Source organism: Myxine glutinosa, chromosome 7 (assembly GCF_964187855.1).
Source record: "Myxine glutinosa chromosome 7, kmMyxGlut1.1, whole genome shotgun sequence".
NCBI classification, from domain to species: Eukaryota; Metazoa; Chordata; class Myxini; order Myxiniformes; family Myxinidae; genus Myxine; species Myxine glutinosa.
In genome coordinates this window covers 139415251-139435396 of record NC_136267.1, presented here as the reverse complement: position 1 = coordinate 139435396, position 20146 = coordinate 139415251, and the positions used below count along the sequence as shown (strand labels likewise).

Here is a 20146-nt window from a genome sequence, read left to right as displayed (position 1 = left end):
ATATATATATATATATATATATATATATATATATATATGGATGGATGGATGGATGGATGGATGGATGGATGGAGGAAGAAGCATCATTCAAAATACTTAGCAATTGGGATGAAGTATGGCAGTAGGTGGTTACCAGTGGGACACAGTTAGTTTTGGGTTTGTGAGTGGGAAGGTCTGGTCTTGGTATGTGTTTTGCTCGGTTTATCGCTTCTTTCACAGAGTGCGGGTCATGGTGTCTTGCAATGAAGTGTGATTCTAATTGGGAGAGAGAAGTTTATTCTGCCTTTTTTGTTGAGCAGATGCGTTGACTCTTATTGTTTGACAGTATGTATGGTATGCTTGCAATTGCATATTTAAGGTGAGATGAATATTGGAGAAGGTCAGAGTGTGTCTGTTGCAGAGTGTGTCTGTTGGTTTGGTGTATAGTTCTGCTTCAAGTTTGTTGTTTTGAAGTGTGAGTGATGTCTAGAAAGTGAACTTTTGACTGTGAGCTGTCGAATGTAAACTTTATGGTTGGATGAATTAAATTTAATTCATTTTGGCTACGCTATCACCATAGCTACGGGACGATTTTGACCAGATAAACTGGATGCCATCAATATGACGTACCCAGGATTTTTACGGCATAGCCCATAGGGCAAAGCCGTCTAGAACAGTTTGTCCGTCTGTCAGTATGAATATATGTATGTATGTATGTCCCCTCAAACGTATACCAATCAGTGCTGAGGATCTGGTCACATGACAGGTTGATGTGATTACGCCTGATGTCATTACGATGTACAATGGCTGCCTCCACACTCCGCCATTTTGATTCTTATGCCGTTCAGGCCGAAAATATAATCAAACCTGTCAAACCTGTCATTCAGTGCATTCAGAAATTATTCAGACCCCTTCACTTTTTTCACATTTTGTTATGTTGCAGCATTATGCTGAAATCGTTTAAATTCATTTTCCCTCATCAATCCACACTCAATACCCCATAATGACAAAGAAAAAACAGGATTTTAGAAAGTTTTGCAAATTTATTAAAAAGAAAAAACTGAAATATCACATTGACATAAGTATTCAGACCCTTAACTCAGTACTTAGTTGAAGCACCTTTGGCAGCGATTACAGCCTCGAGTCTCCTTGGGTATGACGCTACAAGCTTTGCACACCTGGATTTGGGGATTTTCTGCCATTCTTCTCTGCAGACCCTCTCAAGCTCTGTCAGGTTGGATGGGGACCGTCGGTGGACAGCCATTTTCAGGTCTCTCCAGAGATGTTCGATTGGGTTCAAGTCAGGGCTCTGGCTGGGCCACTCAAGGACCTTCACAGAGTTGTCCCTAAGCCACTCCTGCGTTGTCTTGACTGTGTGCTTAGGGTCATTGTCCTGTTGGAAGGTGAACGTTCGGCCCAGTCTGAGGTCCTGAGCGCTCTGTTTCAGGTTTTTATTTCGGATATCTCTGTACTTTGCTCCGTTCATTGTTCCCTCAAGCCTGACCAGTCCCCCAGTCCCTGCTGCTGAAAACACCCCCACAGCATGATGCTGCCACCACCATGCTTCACCGTGGGATGGTATTGGGTAGGTGATGAGCGGTGCCTGGATTCCTCCAGACATGATGCTTAGAATTGAGGCCAAACAGTTCAATCTTGGTTTCATTAGACCACAGAATCTTGTTTCTCAGTCTGAGAGTCCTTTAGGTGCTTTTTTGCAAACTCCAAGCGGGTTTTCATGTGTCTTTCACTGAGTAGAGGCCTTCGTCTGGCCACTCTGCCATAAAGCCCAGATCGGTGGAGTGTTGCAGTGATGGTTGTCCTTCTGGAAGTTTCTCCCATCTCCACACAGGATCTCTGGAGCTCAGCCAGAGTGACCATCAGGTTCTTGGTCACCTCTCTTACCAAGGCCGTTCTGCCCCGATTGCTCAGTTTGGCCGGGCGGCCAGCTCTAGGAAGAGTCCCGGTTGTTCCAAACTTCTTCCATTTAAGAATTATGGAGGCCACCATGCTCTTGGGAACCTTCAATGCAGCAGAAATTTTTTTGTAGGCTTACCCAAATCTGTGCCTCGACACAATCCTGTCTCTGAGCTCTGCAGGCAGTTCCTTCGACCTCATGGCTTGGATTTTGCTCTGATATGCATTGTCAGTTGTGAGACCTTGTATAGACAGGTGTGTGCCTTTCCAAATCATGTCCAATCAATTGAATTTACCACAAGTAGACTCTAATCAAGGTGTAGAATCATCTCAAAGATTATCAAGAGAAATGGGAGGCACCTGAGCTAAATTTCAAGTGTCATAGCAAAGGGTCTGAATACTTATGTCAATGTGATATTTCAGTTTTTTCTTTTTAATAAATTTGCAAAACTTTCTAAAATCCTATTTTCTTTTTGTCATTATGGGGTATTGAGTGTAGATTGATGAGGGGAAAAATGAATTTAAACGATTTCAGCATAAGGCTGCAACATAACAAAATGTGAAAAAAGTGAATGGGTCTGAATACTTTCTGAATGCACTGTATATAACGTCCCGTTCCGGGAAAATTTGGGAAGGTTGTAAAAATGTTTTTCCTTTTTCCTCTCATTTGAGGCCATATTGGCCATTGTTGAATTCATAATTTGGCTAGATTTTAGCCATTGGTGTGGATAAAAACCTCATTTTAGTGTCCATTATCAAAATTTTTGGTGATCAGAATCAAACGGAAGTATAAATTATGTCTTGTGTCATGTAAGTCACATTGAAGACATTTTTGCCATCAAATTATAAATCGTTGTGATGTTTCCATAACTATTGCAGATGGAAACGTGATTTTGGTCTTCCAGCAGTTGGTGGTTGCAGCCAAGGCATCTGATAATGCTGCAGATGTGTTTAAGTTTGAGCTATGTAGCTAGCCATCTGCTCTGTTTGATGAATCTCTAATGATGAGGGAAGCCCAGCAATCAGGTCTTTGCAGATGCCATTTGGTCGAAATTAAATGAAGCTGTCCAAGAAACACTGACCAATGAAGTACCATACGATATGTAATCTATGGAGGGGCCGTGCTCCACCAGGCACAGTGGCCTCCTAGATCACCAACCTATTGGGAAGTGTGCCTAACCTATTAGTCAGGTTCACTATGTTTTTTCGTTCAAAATCATGGTAGATTAGCAAACCTATACATTTTTGGAAACGTTATTACATGGAAAATCTGAAAATCAATGTTTACATTTGCCAATTCCGACCAATTCGATTCGACCAATTCGACCAATCGACCAATTCCATTCGACCAATTCGACAATTCGACCATTCGACCAATTGCTTCGATCGACCATTCGATCGATTCGACCAATTCGATTTGCCAATCAATTTGACCGACCTTTGCTTGTGTGGAACGGACTGTGAAAACGATGCGGACTATATTGTCGGATACGACACACAGGACAGTGATGACGAACTCTAAATGGCATATTCTGTAATCGTGTATGTTTGATGCCATTGACTGCCTGTGTAGATGTGAAGTTATACTGACTGCATGTGTATATATGATTTTGCTGACTGCCTGTGTATGTTTGGTGATATGAATTATTGTGACACATTTTGATGTTATTAACTGCCTGTACAAAATGATAACATGTATTTGATTATGCAACTTATCGCGAATATAAAGACAGTATTTTGCAATTCAAAACCTTTGATTCGTGTCTTACCATTCCCCATAGCACTAATTCTATACTTTCATTGGATTCCTTGTCCCTGAAAATATAGGTTTAGTATATTTTTAAAAGTTTTTAGGGTAATTAGAGGCAGAAATAGAACAAAATATGTATTTTACAGTGGCCATTTTGAAAATCCAAAATGGCCGCCATACAGGTATCTCTCCAAATGTAAACATTGATTTTTAGTTTCCTTATGCTATAACCTTTCCAAAAATGTATAGGTTTGCTAATCTACCATGATATTGAACGAAATATAATTTATTGACATCGTGAACCTGACTATATGCTGAGTATGTGGCACAGAAGTATGGCCAAGCAATTTTTTTTTTGTTTGTTTACAGAATCGAGGCACATGTAAGAGCTAACACATTGAACATGAAAACATGCACAGACACATAAAACATTCGATGAAGGGAGCAGGAGACAAGAGGGGGAGAGAGGGAAGCACACAAGCACAACAACAGAAGAGAACAGGACGTCGGTAGGTCTGTGGAAGGGGGAGGGCTGGGGGAGGAGGGAGAGGTACACGGTATAAAGCAAATGAACATTTCTAGGAATTTCTGGAAAGAAGTTGGGGATTGAAAGAGGTGGATTTGCGATGTTTTAACAGGGGTAGAAAAGGTCAAGGTTTGGATGGGGAAGATAGATTGTGGTGAACAGCTGTTTTAAAGACCTGGAGGGTGGAGTGGGATTGAAGAGAGTGAGGGAGTTTGTTCCAGAGGCGGGAGAAAAGAGGAATGAAGGAGTGAAGGTGAATAGAGAGTCTTGATTTTGGCAGTTTCACCAGAAGAGGGTTGCAGGCAGATCTTGTGCGACCTGTAGGAATATTTGGGGGACAGAGCACAGAGAGGGCTGGGGGGGCAAGGCCGGAGAGGAGTCGGTAGAAGACGGAAAGACCACCAACCTGCCTGTAGTGAGAGAGTGAAAGGCCCTCGGAGTTAGCTTCATCGCGGGAGATTCCATTGATTCTGAACGCTTTGGTTTCAACAGCATGAAGACGGGCTAGGTGTGAGGCAGGAGCACCAGCCCAGAGGGGAGAGCAGTATTCCATAGAGCTGCGGATGAAAGCCTTGTATGTGGTGAGGAGCTCAGGTGTGCCAAGGAAGGACTTCACACGACGGAGGATGCCCAGTCGGTGACTGGCTTTGGAGGCCAGATTTGAAATGTGGTTTTCCCAGGAAAGATCATGGCAAATAGTGAGACCCAAAAGCTTGAGTGACAGAACTTCTTGGAGAGGATTATTCAGAAAGTGGATGGGAGGGTTTTCCAGTCGGTCTTTTCGGAGAGACATCGTAAGAGTGTGAGATTTATCAGGATTGAAAGACATGTTCCATTTGTTTGCCCAGTCTGTGATTTTGTCCAGGTCTGCAGAGAGTGAGGAGGCTGCAGACTGCCGATCTGAGGGATGAGGAATGGAGCGATAGAGAGTAGAGTCATCAGCAAAGAGATAGAGAGGATTTTCAAGAGAGTCAGAGAGATCATTGATGAAGACCAGAAAAAGCACAGGGCCCAGAACACTACCTTGGGCAACTCCAGCCTGAACAGGAAGAGGAGATGAGAGAAACCCATTCAGGGCCACACGTTGACTACGACCAGAGAGGAAGTCCGCCAGCCATGCGTGGAGATTTCCATGGATACCAAAGGAGGAGAGTTTGGTGAGCAGAGCAGGGTGCCAGACCGTATCGAAGGCACGTGAAATGTCAAGGGAGACTGCTCTAATTTCCTGTTTGGCTTTGAGGACCTCCATCCATTGTTGAGAAAGCAGAAGCAGCATGTCCAGAGTAGAGTGACCAGGTCTGAAACCAAATTGATGATCAGAGATCAAGCCATTGGAGAAGAGGAAAGATTTCATATCTGAAGCAATGATGGATTCCATGACTTTGCTGATAATTGGGGGAAGGCTGATTAGTCTGTAGTTGCTGGGATCTGTTTTTGCACCTTTTTTGTGCAAAGCGGTGATGTTGGCTGATTTCCAAGCAGATGGCAGATGACCTTGAACAAAAGAGAGGGTGAAGAGAACAGAAAGAGGGAGTGAAAGAGCGGAAGAACATGATTTTAGGACCCGTGGGCTGATGCTGTCGGGACCAGTTGCAGAATCAGAGTTGAGGGTTGACAGAAACTTTTCCACCTTGTCAGGAGGAAAGGACACAGAGTCCAGGAGCAGCTGGGTACGACTGGGTACGGTGGGTACAGAGAGGGATGGGTTTGGGACACAAGATTTCGAGGCAAACACAGAGTTGAGGCATTCAGCTTTTTCAGAGTTGAGGCATTCGCTGAGGTAAATGTTGATATCTCTTCTTCTGAGGTTAAAAAAACAACAAAAAAAACAGTTTTACAGCATTATACATATTAAACGATACATTTTATGAAACGGGGAAACCGAATACACACTTTGGTGGTTTTAAAATGACAGAATATGTCTTTATTAGAAAAAAAAAGAAGAAGAAGAACCTTGAAGACGACGCTGCTAACAAAATAGCTCTAACGAATAACCACGAGTTTAAACTACATTTACAACAAAAATGAAAACTATTTTCATATCACAATGTTAAATATAGAAAATATAGAAGATAATGTTTAAAAAAAAATGAGCCATATCTTCCAATGGTAAACAATCCTTCAAAAAAATTCCTGGATCCGGAATAATATCCTGAGCTTCACCAAAAACTAATCATTTCTTCCTTATCCCAAGGGAAATCATCCCACCAACTTTCATCCAAATCCGTTCAGAACTTTTCCATATATCTTGTTCACAAACGCACAAACACACACACACACACACACACACACACACACACACACACACACACGATCGAATGCATTACTCCCTGGCGGGAGTAAAAATCGCTCATAGTGACACTTGGCAAAACAGAACAAAGTAGCATGGCACTCAGTGGAGCATCCTTTTGACCTCAAAAATAATATAATTAGTGGTTGAATTCAGTGACCTGATATGCAAACCGTCTTCAAAGTTTAAGTCAATCGGATGAAAATTGACAATTTTAGAAATTCGACTTATGTTGAACTGTTGGCCTATGTTGACCTCAAAAATTGTTGGTGGTTGCTTTCAGTAAGGTGATATGAAAATCCTTTTCAAATTTCAAGTCAATCGGATGAAAATTGAGGATTTTAGAAATTTGAAAAAAGTGGTTGACCTTTGGCCTATGTTGACCTTTTGGCCAAAGCTGATCTCAAAAATAGTTGGTGGTTGAATTCAGTTTGCCGATATGTATATCCTATTCAAATTTCAAGTGAATCGGATGAAAATTGAGGATTTTAGAAATTCGAAATTGTTGTTGATCTTTGCCCGATGGTGTTCTCAAAGATAGTTGGTGGTTGAATTCAGTTTGCTGATATGTAAATCTCATTCAAATTTCAAGTGAATCAGATGAAAATTGAGGATTTTAGAAATTTGAAATTGTTGTTGACCTCTGGCCTATGTTGACCTTTGGCCTATGTTGACCTTTGGCCTATGTTGACCTTTGGCCTATGTTGACCTTTTGGCCGATGCTGATCTCAAAAATAGTTGGTGGTTGAATTCAGTTTGCCGATATGTATATCCTATTCAAATTTCAAGTCAATCGGATGAAAATTGAGGATTTTAGAAATTAGTAAAAAGAGTTTTACCTTCGGCCTATATTGACCTTTTGGCCAATGCTGATCTCAAAAATAGTCGGTGGTTGAATTCAGTTGGCTGATATGAAAAATCCTATTCAAATTTCAAGTCAATCGGATGAAAATTGAGGCTTTTAGAAATTTGAAAAAAGTGGTTGACCTTTGGCCCACGCTGATCTCAAAAATAGTTGGTGGTTGAATTCAGTAAGCGGATATGTAAATCCTATTCAAATTTCAAGTCAATCGGATAATCATTGAGGATTTTATAAATTTGAAATGGTTGTTGACCTTTGGCCTATGTTGACCTTTTGGCCTATGCTGATCTCAAAAATAGTTGGTGGTTGAATTCAATTCGCCGACATGTATATCCTATTCAAATTTCAAGTCAATCGGATGAACATTGAGGATTTTAGAAATTAGAAATGGTTGTTGACCTTTGGCCTATGTTGACCTTTTGGCCAACGCTGATCTCAAAAATAGTTGGTGGTTGAATTCAGTTTGCCGATATGTATATCCTATTCAAATTTCATGTCAATCGGATGAAAATTGAGGATTTTAGAAATTTGAAAAAAGTGGTTGACCTTTGGCCTATGTTGACCTTTTGACCTTTTGACTCCAAAAATATATAGGATTTTGTCGGACCACGAACTCTACCGTTTGGTAAAGTTTTGTGAGGATCGGTTTAAAATTGTGACCTGCAGGCAAGTATAAGTGAGCGGACAGAAACACACACAAACAAACACACATACAAACCGGAGTGATCAACATACTTGCAAAAAAATTTGTTTTTTTGCCAAGTAACAAACAAACACACACACAAACACACAAACACACAAACCGGAGTGAGCAACATACTTGCAAAAAAAATTTTTTGGCCAACAAACAAAAACAAACAAACAAACAAACAAACAGACAAACAAACGGACTGAAATGCAATACCCTCTCCTCTGGAGCAATCAGAGATTGCAGACCCTCGCCAGGATGTGTTCTCAGTGGTTTTTAAGGCTTTTGTGTTAAAACAAATATGGTGGCCGAACCACGTGACCAATGACTGGTCGTCATCGTTATTTTTATTTCCTTCACCAATTTATCCCTAGATGATGCTCAAGAAGTTTCATCTTGATCGGATGACGTTTTGTACTTGTCGAATTTTGACGTCATAATAGAGGCACCTATGAGATCATCATTACCTTGCGCTCGCGAAGCGAAAAGCAGGGTAAGCATTCGGGTGTGTACGTGTGGCGTACGTGCGTGCGTACGTGTTTGCATTTTTAAAATTCATTTTCTCGGCAACCGTTAGTCCGAATAGCACAAAATTTTACCATATAAGCGCCCCCGCCTGTATAATTTTTTTATTCATAAGTATGACGTCATAGGTCACGTGGTATGGACGCCATCTTGGAAAAACGTTGCACCTCTATATCTCCCAAACCACTCAATTAAAAAAATTGAAACATGGCTCATTGTCAAGAACTTGCCATGTGGAATAAGGTATGCTGATGATGGAATCGGTGCCTTCTTTATGACGTCATAATTCGACAAGTACAACGCTTTGATCTGATCTGTATGAAAAAAAAAAATCCTCTGCACCTGTTAGTCCGATGGACACAATTTTCAGAATATGAGCGGCTCCTCCTGTATAATATTTTGAATGATAATTATGACGTCATAGGTGATGTGGTACAGGTGCCATCTTAGAAAAACCGAAAAAATTTGCACCTCTATATCTCCGAAATCGCTCCATGGGAAAAATTTAAACAATGCTCGTTGTCAAGTAGTCCCCTTCGGGAGTAAGATATCTTAATGATTATGTTATCAGTACCTTAATTATGATGTCATAATTCGACAAGTACAATGCTTGATGCTTGATTCAGTCAGCATGAATTTTTTTCCTCTGCAATTCTTGGTCCGATTGACAACATTTTCGCCATAGGAGGGCCCCTCCTGTAGAATATTTTAGTGATAATTATGACGTCATAGGTCTCATGGTGCAGGTGCCATCTTGGAAAAACTTCGCACCTCTATATCTCTGAAACCACTCCATGGAAAAAGTTGTGAGCTGGCTCTGTCAACTACTCCCCATGGGGAATAAGACATGTTCATGATGTCATTGGTGCCTTCATTATGACGTCATAAATCGACAAATACAACACTTTTTCATCATATGAGCACCTCCTCCTTTGGAATATTTTAATGATAATCATGACGTCGTAGGTTATGTGGTACAGGCGCCATCTTGGAAAAAAAACGAAAAATGTTGCACCTCTATATCTCCAAAACCGCTCTATGGAAAAAATTGAAACATGGCTCATTGTAAAGAACTCCATATGGGGAATAGGTGTTAACAATGACGTCATTGGTGCCATAAGTATGATGTCATAATTCGACAGGGACAACGCATAGTCTGATCAGTTTGAAAATTATTGAGCGTGATCTATGCAACATATATTAGAGAATATAAATTTATGATGTCATCGCTCACATGGTCTGGCAGCCATATTGGGTCAAAGACCTCTCCCTCCTACAGATATCTCGATGTCCCTGCTCTCAAATGTTGTGTTTGTGTCCTTTCCCCTCTCTCCCTATCTTGTCTACCGCTCCCCTTATTTTGTTTTATGTGTCGGTTTGACTTTTTGTGTGATTAATGTTAGCTCTTTCATGAGCCTCGATCTTGTATACAAAAAAAAAAACGTTCAAAAACAGAGGAGTTGGCTCACACCAAGTTGACTTTGCAGGGTAAGTATTCTATGAATACAATATATAGTTAACATACTTTATTCCCCATGGAGAGTTCTTTACAAAGAGCCATGTCTCAATGTTTTCTATGCAGTGCTTTCGGAGATGTAGAGGTGCAAAGTTTTTCGGTTTTTCCGAGATGGCGCCCGTACCACCTGACCTATGACGTCATAATTATAATTAAAAAATTCTACAGGTGGAGTTGTACCTATGGTGAAAATTTCATGTCAATCGGACCAACGGTTGAAGAGAAAATCATATTTATTCTGTGCGGACAAACAAACGAACAGACAAACAAACTAGAAATCGGTCAGAGACCGAGGACTTGCGGGAATGTACTTTGATAGTTATTAGTAAAAAAAACGTGTTTGACCTTTCAAGGTCACTCAAGGTCAAAGGTCATGGCACCAAATGAAATGTCGTATGTGACTTCCTATATGTCGGTAACAGTAAGTGTTTGCATATCTCTTGTACTTTTAGTGTTATAGTGGTTTGAAATATATTTCAAATGAAAACTCGACTCCCCCCCCCCCCCCCCCCCTGATTTCACGTTTTGGGTGACCTTGAGCTTGACCTCTGGCCTAGAGAGTTAAAAATTGGGAACAGTCTATTCCAGGGCAAGGCAAATATGTGTGTAAAGTATGGCGATGCTATGTGCAACGATGTAGACGTAGTACTGTGCACAAACAAAGAGACAGATAGACAAACCAACCAACCAACCAACCAACATCCTTGCCGGAATTTTTTCCGGCAAGTAGCAAACGGACTCAAATGCAATATCCTCTCCTCCGGCGAGGGTAAAATTTCTTCTGTACCAGTTTTGTCCTAATATCATGTCTTTTTGGCCTTAAAATCCTGGACTATTAATGATGACTGATGCATTGGCAACAGTTGTTAGGTTGAGGTTCATGGAGGGCTTTCCCCACTCACTAACTAAGTCATGGGCCAATGGTGAGTGAGGGGTAAGGGGCATTGTGTGTCATAAGTGACACATGGGCCTGAGGGGATAAAAGGGCGGAGTGAGGACTGAAGCCAAGAGAAGCTCAACTTAGTTTGTCAATAACTGGTGTAGCCTTAACTCATGCCACAGCACAGAGCCACGCCCACCTGCGCCAGAGCCATACCAGTTCCAAACCCAGCAACATATTCCCTGCTCAAGTGGCTGGGACCTAATCTTGTCCATCCTGTGGTGTCCCGCTGGACACCGCATGGTATTTCAAACTTGTGATTCCCTATGTCTCTGTACCGTGGTGTGCTTGTCGGGCTCTATGTTTGGTATTTAAGGATTCCTGTTCGTCGTTGGTTTATTGAGGTGTATACACCAGTGATTGAAAGGGTTTATGCATTGATTGTTGATTGCTTTTATGTACAGACACTTCCCTGTGACCATTATTATTATTTATTATTACCATTAAATATACCTGGTCTGAGGGTGAATTTGTGTTGCGGTGGTCCCTCGATTGGTGATTGGGAGAGCCTGTTGAGAGTTGATTGGCTGTGGCTATTAACCGTCACAAGTCTCTGGCTCACTCAGCCTTATTAGGACGAGTCATGTGGTGTTAATTAGTGTAGCACTCAGCCGGCTCAGAGACCCCAATGAGTACGGTATCATGATTCGTGGACACATGTTCTTCGAATCGGTTGACTGTTTCGGTCACATTGAGGTGACTCACGGGATTCGAATCAAGTAACTGGATCAAACCATGTGACTACAACAATACAGTAATTTATACAAATTCAGGTTTGTTCCTTTAGGTGAAAGCCAGAATGGTTGATGATCACATGTGATGAACCTAAACCTGTTATGATTTCATTGCTGTTCTTTGGGCACAGTGTGTAAGGTCATAATGGCATAGTTTTATATTTTGTTTGCTCCAATCATGATTAATTATGATCATCTAATTGTTGTATTCATAAGAGCTTGCTCCGATTGTTTTATTTGACGATACAGGAGTGTTTGCCGTTTAGGAATCATTCACGGTGATTCCCAGTGTCCAATTTTGTATTATGATGGCAGAATATGATGATGGGTAGTGACTCATAAGCACACATCCACCTAATGGCAATGCTCCGTGTGTCGCATGCTGCCACAAAACCAGTCTTAAAGACCTGGCTTGCTAGAACATTGTAAGAACAACCAAGTGTCAATATCCATTACATCAATTCAGTTCATTCTGGCAACCAATTTTTACCAGCTCTTATGGTCTTGCTCTTCCTGCACTCAGCTTTCTGCCCACCGTCTGCCTCTCCAAGTCACGCATGTTCTGCAAGAAATCTACCCCTGGTTCTCCAAAAGGTATACACTTAACATTCACTTCCATTCTTTCACAACTCTCTTTTCTTGCCAATGTAACTGTCTTCCTGAGTCAATTGTCTCGAGCACTTCTCTGCAGCATTTAAAATCTGCTGCCCACCGCCACCTCATGGGCTCTCCCATTTACTATACTGTGACTTCAGAAAGTATTCACAACCCTTGACTCTTTCACATGTTGTTTGGTTACAGCTTGAATTTAAATGGATTGCATTGAGATGTTTTGACACTGATCTACACATTTAAAAAATACACATTAACATTATGTGGTATTTAGAAATTTTTACAAAATAAAAAAAAATGCAATACAGAAATATCTAATTTACATAAGTATTCATCCCCTTGAGCCAATTAATTTGTAAAAGTGCCTTTGGCAGCGATTACAGCTTCAAGTCTTCTTGGGTATGTCTGTATCAGCTTTGCAGATCTCGATTTTGGGAGACTTTCACGTTCTTGTTCTAAAGCCATTCCAGTGTTGCTTTGGCTGTATGATTGGGGTTGTTCTGTTGGAACATAAATCTTCGCTACTGTCTAAGGTCTTTTGCCCTCTGAAGCAGGTTCTTCACAAGGATTTGCCTGTATTTGGCTCCATTCATTGTTCCCTCTATCCTCAAGTCTCAGTCCCTGCCACTGAAAAGCATCACCATATCATGATGCTGCCACCACCATGCCTCATGGTAGAGATGGTGTTAGATGGGTGATGAGCTGTGTTCAATATTCTGCCAGATATAGTGCTTTGCATTCAGGCCAAAGAGTTAAATTTTTGTCTTATCAGACCACTGAATCTTTTGCATCATTCTATGAGACGCTTTCACATGCCTTTTTACAAACTGCAGGCGTGCTGTCATGTGCCTTTTTCTCAGGAGTGGCTTCCTTCTGGCCACCCTCCCATAAAACTTAAATTTGTAAAGCGCTGCAGAGACCGTTGTCCTTCCGGCAGGTTCTCCCATCTCAGCCAAGGAACTCTGTAGTTCTGTCAGAGTGGTCTCTTGGTTACCTCCTTGACCAAGGCCCTTCTCCCCCAATTGCTCAGTTTGGCCGGGCGGCCAGCTCTAGGAAGAGTCCTGGTTGTTCCAAACTTCTTCCATTTAAGAATTATGGAGGCCACTGTGCTCCAGGGAACCTTCAATGCAGCAGAATTTTTTTTGTAGGCTTCCCCAGATCTGTGCCTCGACACAATCCTGTCTCTGAGCTCTGCAGGCAGTTCCTTTGACCTCATGGTTTGGTTTTTGCTCTGATGTGCATTGTCAGCTGTGAGACCTTATATAGACAGGTGTGTGCCTTTCCAAGTCATGTCCAATCAATTGAATTTACCACAGGTGGACTCCAATCAAGGTGTAAAAACATCTCAAAGATGATCAAGAGAAATGGGAGGCACCTGAGCTAAATTTCAAGTGTCATCGCAAAGGGTCTGAATACTTATTTAAATGTGATATTTCATTTTTTTCTTTTTAAGAAATTTGCAAAACTTTCTAAACTCCTGTTTTCTCTGTCATTATGGGGTATTGAGTGTAGATAGATGAGGGAAAAAATGAATTAAACGATTTCAGCATAAGGCTAACAAAATGTGAAAAAAGTGAAGGCGTCTGAATACTTTCTGAATGCACTGTGCGTATATATATATATCCCCCCCCCCCCCCCCCAACAATTGAAATGTATTAGTATTCACGAACTACATTCCATTGTGATATAATAATCCATATTGTAATGATGTTTTCATTCACAGCACAACCCAACCTCATGAACATCTGGTAAACAGAGACAGAGAAGATAATTGTATCTGCTTGTAAGTGGGTAAAAGGAGGTATCACCCTGTATAAACACCACAGGAAAATATACCAGGGGAAGTTTTGCATTTACAAGATTGGAGTGCCTTCAATGCTCCCCGTGTGAAAAATGATACTGCGTGCTTGCACCACACCAGAATGTCAGTTTAATTCGGATCGAATTCCTTCGGGAAGTGAATGCAGCCAGCTTGGAACTGAGCTCTCCTGCCATCTTTACCCCCATCATTATGACCCCCTCCCCCCCCACCACTCTCCTTCCTCTTGATTTGACTGCTCCTTTTGATTTCTCTTGTAGAAAGATTGACAGGATGGCCTTGAGGTACTCGCACTCGCCTCGAAGCTGTCGAGTTTGGGTTCAAATCCTGACCCAGCTGTTAACTATCATCCCGTGATTCATCGATGTATGTGCCATCCCTCGGATTGACATTAAATGTGCATCCCATCTCCTGGCATTAGTTGGTGTACCGTTAAAGATCCCATGGTGTCCTTTGGGAAGAGTAGGCGAGCTATCGGCGGCACCATGAACAAATTCAAATTCCTGTGTCGGAGTGGCGACCGAGCCAGGATTGTAACCCAAGCCAAAGAAACTGTTTCGACAGCTCTAATGCTCTTTGTAGACTGTAGATCATGGTTCATGATCTGATTTGATCATCTTGTAGTCTCTCTGGCAAGTGTGGACCTGTTAAGGTGGTAAATGTTTTTGGATTATCAACCTGTATTATCTGATCAGAGAATTTAGAACTGAGCAATTTAGTCAGGTGCAACACTTCTTTCCGTTCAATTCCCCATGAGATGGACAACATTGCAATATCCAGCAAAGAGTCCACCTTTCAGACAATATATCTGCCTGTAATACATTCGAGGATCAGGACGATGGGACATTCACAGGTTGTAGCAAAAGCGATTTTTCTTTGGAAATGCATTGTTCAGGATACTTGGAAAAAATTGGCTCGAAAATTTATTTATTTTTGCCCCTTATGCCCTTAAATGGCACTTTTTGTTTTGCCTTTAATTTTTTGATGAATTGCAATATTGTAACATATTCTCCTACAACAAAAGGAAAATCGGTATTGCCAATTCAATCACAAATTCACGTGTAAGCCTCATTGATGGCATCAGCAGAGGTCCGAGCACCCCACTTCTTCCTTCTTGCGGAGACCCTTTGCCGTGTCATGCCCTGTCTTATAGGCGCATTGGATGAATGCCATTGTCACTTTTGATAGAGTGGGCTTCATTATCCACTGCAGTGCCCATCCCTTCTTCCACCCAAACTTGGCTGGGCCATCTCTGGGAGCAATTGTTCATGGGAGGACATCCAAATTCTGATCTGGAAGATGGAGCTTTGGGTGTGTTGAAGGGCGTCTCTTTTGGGAGGATTAAAAAAAAAATTGAAATCACACCAAAATATGCAATTTGCTCTGTCTGTCAGATGATTTTTGAATGCGATACATTTGATTATTACTTATCCAATCTCAAACTAACTTGACGGGGACAGTAACGGTCACACGATTGAGGTTGTAGTGATTTCACTTCCTCCACGCCCCCACTCCAAGGATTTTTCCCTACCAGAGGGGTTGCGTGTTGAGGTGTATATCCATGGGAACCGAATTCTGTGTAGTCTAACCCTAACCCTAACCCTAACCATAACCCTAACAACTCGGTATGTCATGAGTGAGGATACCAGTTAGCAAATAATGTAAGTATTAAATTATTTTAAAGTACTCTAAATCTCTAAGCTGTCTATCACCACGGAAGTGAAGATATTGCATTGAGACATGCATGGTATATTCTATATGTTGGTCAGTTAGTCAACACTATCAAAGTGACCTCAGCACCATCCCTACACACACCACTGTGTGTGGTATGGAATGAGGTGTTTTACGGTGGCCGGAACGCAAATACTGCCACCAACCTCCTTGAGAAAGGACCCAGTGAGTTGGTATTCATTTTGCCGAGCTCAGAAGGATGACAGGCTGAGTCAACCCCACCTGGTGTTAATTCAACAGCTGGCCAGGATTCAAAATCAGGGCCATAGGATCCCAAGCCCTCCACCCTAACCATTAAGCCAACACCAGGCTTAGGGTGGTTGGAGGCAGTCATAAGAAATGCTTCAACGTTTGAAGAGCCCTTAGTCAAAGTTTTAATTATATATCATCTGGGGGGCATGCACCTCCCCCCCTTCCCATCATATATCATCACCCTGTTGTCATAATTTCAGTTCCTCCCAATCAACGAGTGTGATAATTTGCCCCAACCAGGTATATGACGTAATATATGAACGTTCCCTAAAGGGTGTTGAAAGAAACATAACTGGAAAACCCAAATGGCATTACATTCTACCTTTCAGAAGCGTAATTGCCGGCTATAAAACTTGCCCAATATGTAGGATAAATATGTGAGGGACATACATACATACATACGGAGAGACAAACGCTGTAAACACGGAAGCCAAATATCTACGCCGTAAAAAAAATCGTTTGTTTAATCACGAATTTGCCAGTTCTAAAAGCCTCTTTGCGAGTTTGAAGAAAAGGAAGAAGCATGAATGTATGGTTTATTCACAGCAGTTTGAATAGAAACATTTATTATTCTACAACAGTAGAAACCCTTCAGAAGGATATGGAATGAGCATACAAAATTATATATACAGATGTGATATTTTGCGAAGCAATAGAAAAAAATATAAAACAACACAGAATGAGCCACAAACAACAACAACCACAGCCACGATAACAATCGAGTGTTCTAAAGATCCTTATTTTCACGTGTTTTACTTCATGTGTTTCACTTGTTTGTTTGTGTTTCACACTGAATGAAAAACGTAAAGGTAGAGCATGTAGATGATTGTGATACATGACAGGTTCAATGATATGTCCGGCCTGAACGGCATATGAATCAAAATGGCAGTGTGTGAAGTCAGCTGTTGTACCTCTGTAATGACATCACATCACCCTTGCCATGTGTTGTGGCTTCTTTTGGACACGTTTCTTAGCAAAACTCAATCAGACTCAATCAGACTCAACGAGACTCACTCAGTTTAAATGGAGATTTATTCCGATATTGCGGAGAGTACTTTACACGAAAATACAGTTATACTTTACAGACAAAATACGACGCGTCGTTCCATGGGGAGAATTCTCTCTCGCAGCCTCGGAGGGTCCTGTTAAATAGATCTCAGCTGCTTTGATCTTGTTCAGTTGGAATTTCTAGGTCAACACAGAACTTGGTCAACTTAGTCTTCTTGGTCCCAAAGCCCATCTGGGTTCCATCATGGAGCCACTAAGAGGTTTACAAAAGATGGCTATCACGGGAAGAAGGGAACAGGGTCACTGTTTGGGCCGAAAAGGTCAACACTCTTTGACAATTTAATGTCTGTCAGTTGACTTGCATTCAAACCCGGGCTGAGTCAACACTCTCCCTTGAGCCTTTCACTAAAGGACAAAGGTTCAATCTTACAGATGGTCGCTTATCGTCTTGGTTCCATTTCCACTGCATTGCTTTGAAAGCACATTCTGTTTTTAATACTAATTTTAACAGTAGGCAATAACGTGCCTCTATCTTTTACAATTGCACAGTCCCTCATTTTTATTTTTGTTTATATTAACCATTAATCTAAACATCAATTGCAAATTCATCAAAAACAGAATGGGCTGGTGCTCCTGCCTCACACCTAGCTCGGCTTCACGCTGTTGAAACCAAAGCTTTCAGAATCATTGGAATCTCCTGCGATGAAGTTAACTCCGAGGGCCTTTCACTCACTCACCGCAGGCAGGTTGGTGGTCTTTCTGTCTTCTACCGACTCCTCTCCGGCCTTGCTCCCCCAGCTCTCTCTGTGCTCTGTCCCCCCAATATTCCTTCAGGTCGCACAAGATCTGCCTGCAACCCTCTTATGGTTAAACTGCCAAAATATAGGTTCTCTGCTCACCTTCACTCATTCATTCCCCTTTTCTCCCGCCTCTGGAACAGGCTCCCCCACTCCCTTCAATCCCACTCCTCCCTCCTGGTCTTTAAAACAGCTGTTCACCACCATCTCTTATCTTCCCCCATCTTTGTCAACCCTCGACTCTGATTCTGCAACTGGTCCTGACGGCATCAGCCCACGGGTCCTAAAATCATGTTCTTCTGCTCTTTCACTCCCTCTTTCTGTTCTCTTCACCCTCTCTTTTGCTCAAGGTCATCTGCCATCTGCTTGGAAATCAGCCAACATCACCGGTTTGCACAAAAAAGGTGCAAAAACAGATCACAGCAACTACAGACCAATCAGCCTTCTCCCAATTATCAGTAAAGTCATGGAATCCATCATTGCTTCAGATATTAAATCTTTCCTCTTCTCCAATGGCTTGATCTCTGATCATCAATTTGGTTTCAGACCTGGTCACTCTACTCTGGACATGCTGCTTCTGCTTTCTCAACAATGGATGGAGGTCCTCAACGCCAAACAGGAAATTAGAGCTGTCTCCCTTGACATTTCACGTGCCTTCGATACGGTCTGGCACCCTCCTCTGCTCACCAAACTCTCCTCCTTTGGTATCCATGGAAATCTCCACGCATGGCTGGCGGACTTCCTCTCTGGTCGTAGTCAACGTGTGGCCCTGAATGGGTTTCTCTCACCTCCTCTTCCTGTTCAGGCTGGAGTTCCCCAAGGTAGTGTTCTGGGCCCTGTGCTTTTTCTGGTCTTCATCAATGATCTCTCTGACTCTTGAAAATCCTCTCTATCTCTTTGCTGACGACTCTACTCTCTGTCGCTCCATTCCTCATCCCTCAGATCGGCAGTCTGCAGCCTCCTCACTCTCTGCAGACCTGGACAAAATCACAGACTGGTCAAACAAGTGGAACATGTCTTTCAATCCTGACAAATCTCACACTCTTAGAATGTCTCTCCGAAAGGACCGACTGGACAACCCTCCCATCTACTTTCTCAACAATCCTCTCCAAGAAGTTCTGTCGCTCAAGCTTTTGGGTCTCACTATCTGCCATGATCTTTCTTGGGAAAACCACATTTCCAAGCTGCCCTTAAAGCCAGTCGCCGACTGGGCATCCTCCGTCGTGCGAAGTCCTTCCTTGGCACACCTGAGCTCCTCACCACATACAAGGCTTTCATCCGCAGCTCAATGGAATACTGTTCCCCCTCTGGGCTGGTGCTCCTGCCTCACACCTTGCTCGGCTTCACGCTGTTGAGGCCAAAGCTTTCCGAATCATTGGAATCTCCTGCGATGTAGTCAACACCGAGGGCCTTTCACTCACTCACCGCAGGCAGGTTGGTGGTCTTTCTGTCTTCTACCGACTCCTCTCCGGCCTTGCTCCCCCAACTCTCTCTGTGCTCTGTCCCCCCAATATTCCTTCAGGTCGCACAATATCTGCCTGCAACCCTCTTATGGTTAAACTGCCAAAGTCTAGGCTCTCTGCTCACCTTCACTCTTTCATTCCCCTTTTCTCCCGCCTCTGGAACAAACTCCCCCACTCCCTTCAATCCCACTCCTCCCTCCAGGTCTTTAAAACAGCTGTTCACCACCATCTCTTATCTTCCCCCATCGAAAACCTTGATCTTTTCTACCCCCGGTAATTCACCCCAGAGTCCTTGCAGTGTTCATATGTTTTATTCCTCTCCCACCTCCCCCCCAAGTCCTCCCGATGTCCCTGCTCTCAAATGTTGTGTTTGTGTCCTTCCCCCTCTTCCCCCTCTCTTTTGTGTCCTTCCCCCTCTCTCCCCATCTTGTCTGCCGCTCCCCTTGTTTTTTGTGTTTTGTGTGTCGGTTTGTGTTTTTGTGTGATTAATGTTAGCTCTTTCATGAGCCTCGATCTTGTATACAAAAAAAAAAAAAATCTAAAACCTTGATCTTTTCTACCCCTGCTAATTCACCCCAGATACACGTTTTTTTTTCTTGTTTTTTTTTGAAATTCCAACTTCTTTCCTGGAAGTCCTTGCAGTGTTCATATGCTTTATACCTCTCCCACCTCCTCCCAAGCCCTCCCCCTCCCACATTTCTCCCGATGTCCCTGCTCTCAAATGTTGTGTTTGTGTCCTT

At 42.4% G+C, this 20146-nt stretch overlaps 1 protein-coding gene across 3 annotated transcripts in view; it reads left to right on the top strand.

Moving 5' to 3' along the window:
* LOC137431688 (sodium-dependent neutral amino acid transporter B(0)AT2) overlaps positions 1–20146 on the top strand; it is a 148924-nt gene that overhangs the window by 14591 nt on the left and 114187 nt on the right. The window contains exon 1 of one of the 3 annotated variants that reach the window (XM_068123307.2): positions 12248–12318. The exons of the other annotated variants lie outside the window; for them this stretch is intronic. The gene's annotated coding sequence lies outside the window, so the exon portion shown is untranslated. Of the gene's footprint in view, positions 1–12247; positions 12319–20146 lie in introns of those variants that run through there. 3 annotated transcript variants of the gene reach the window in all.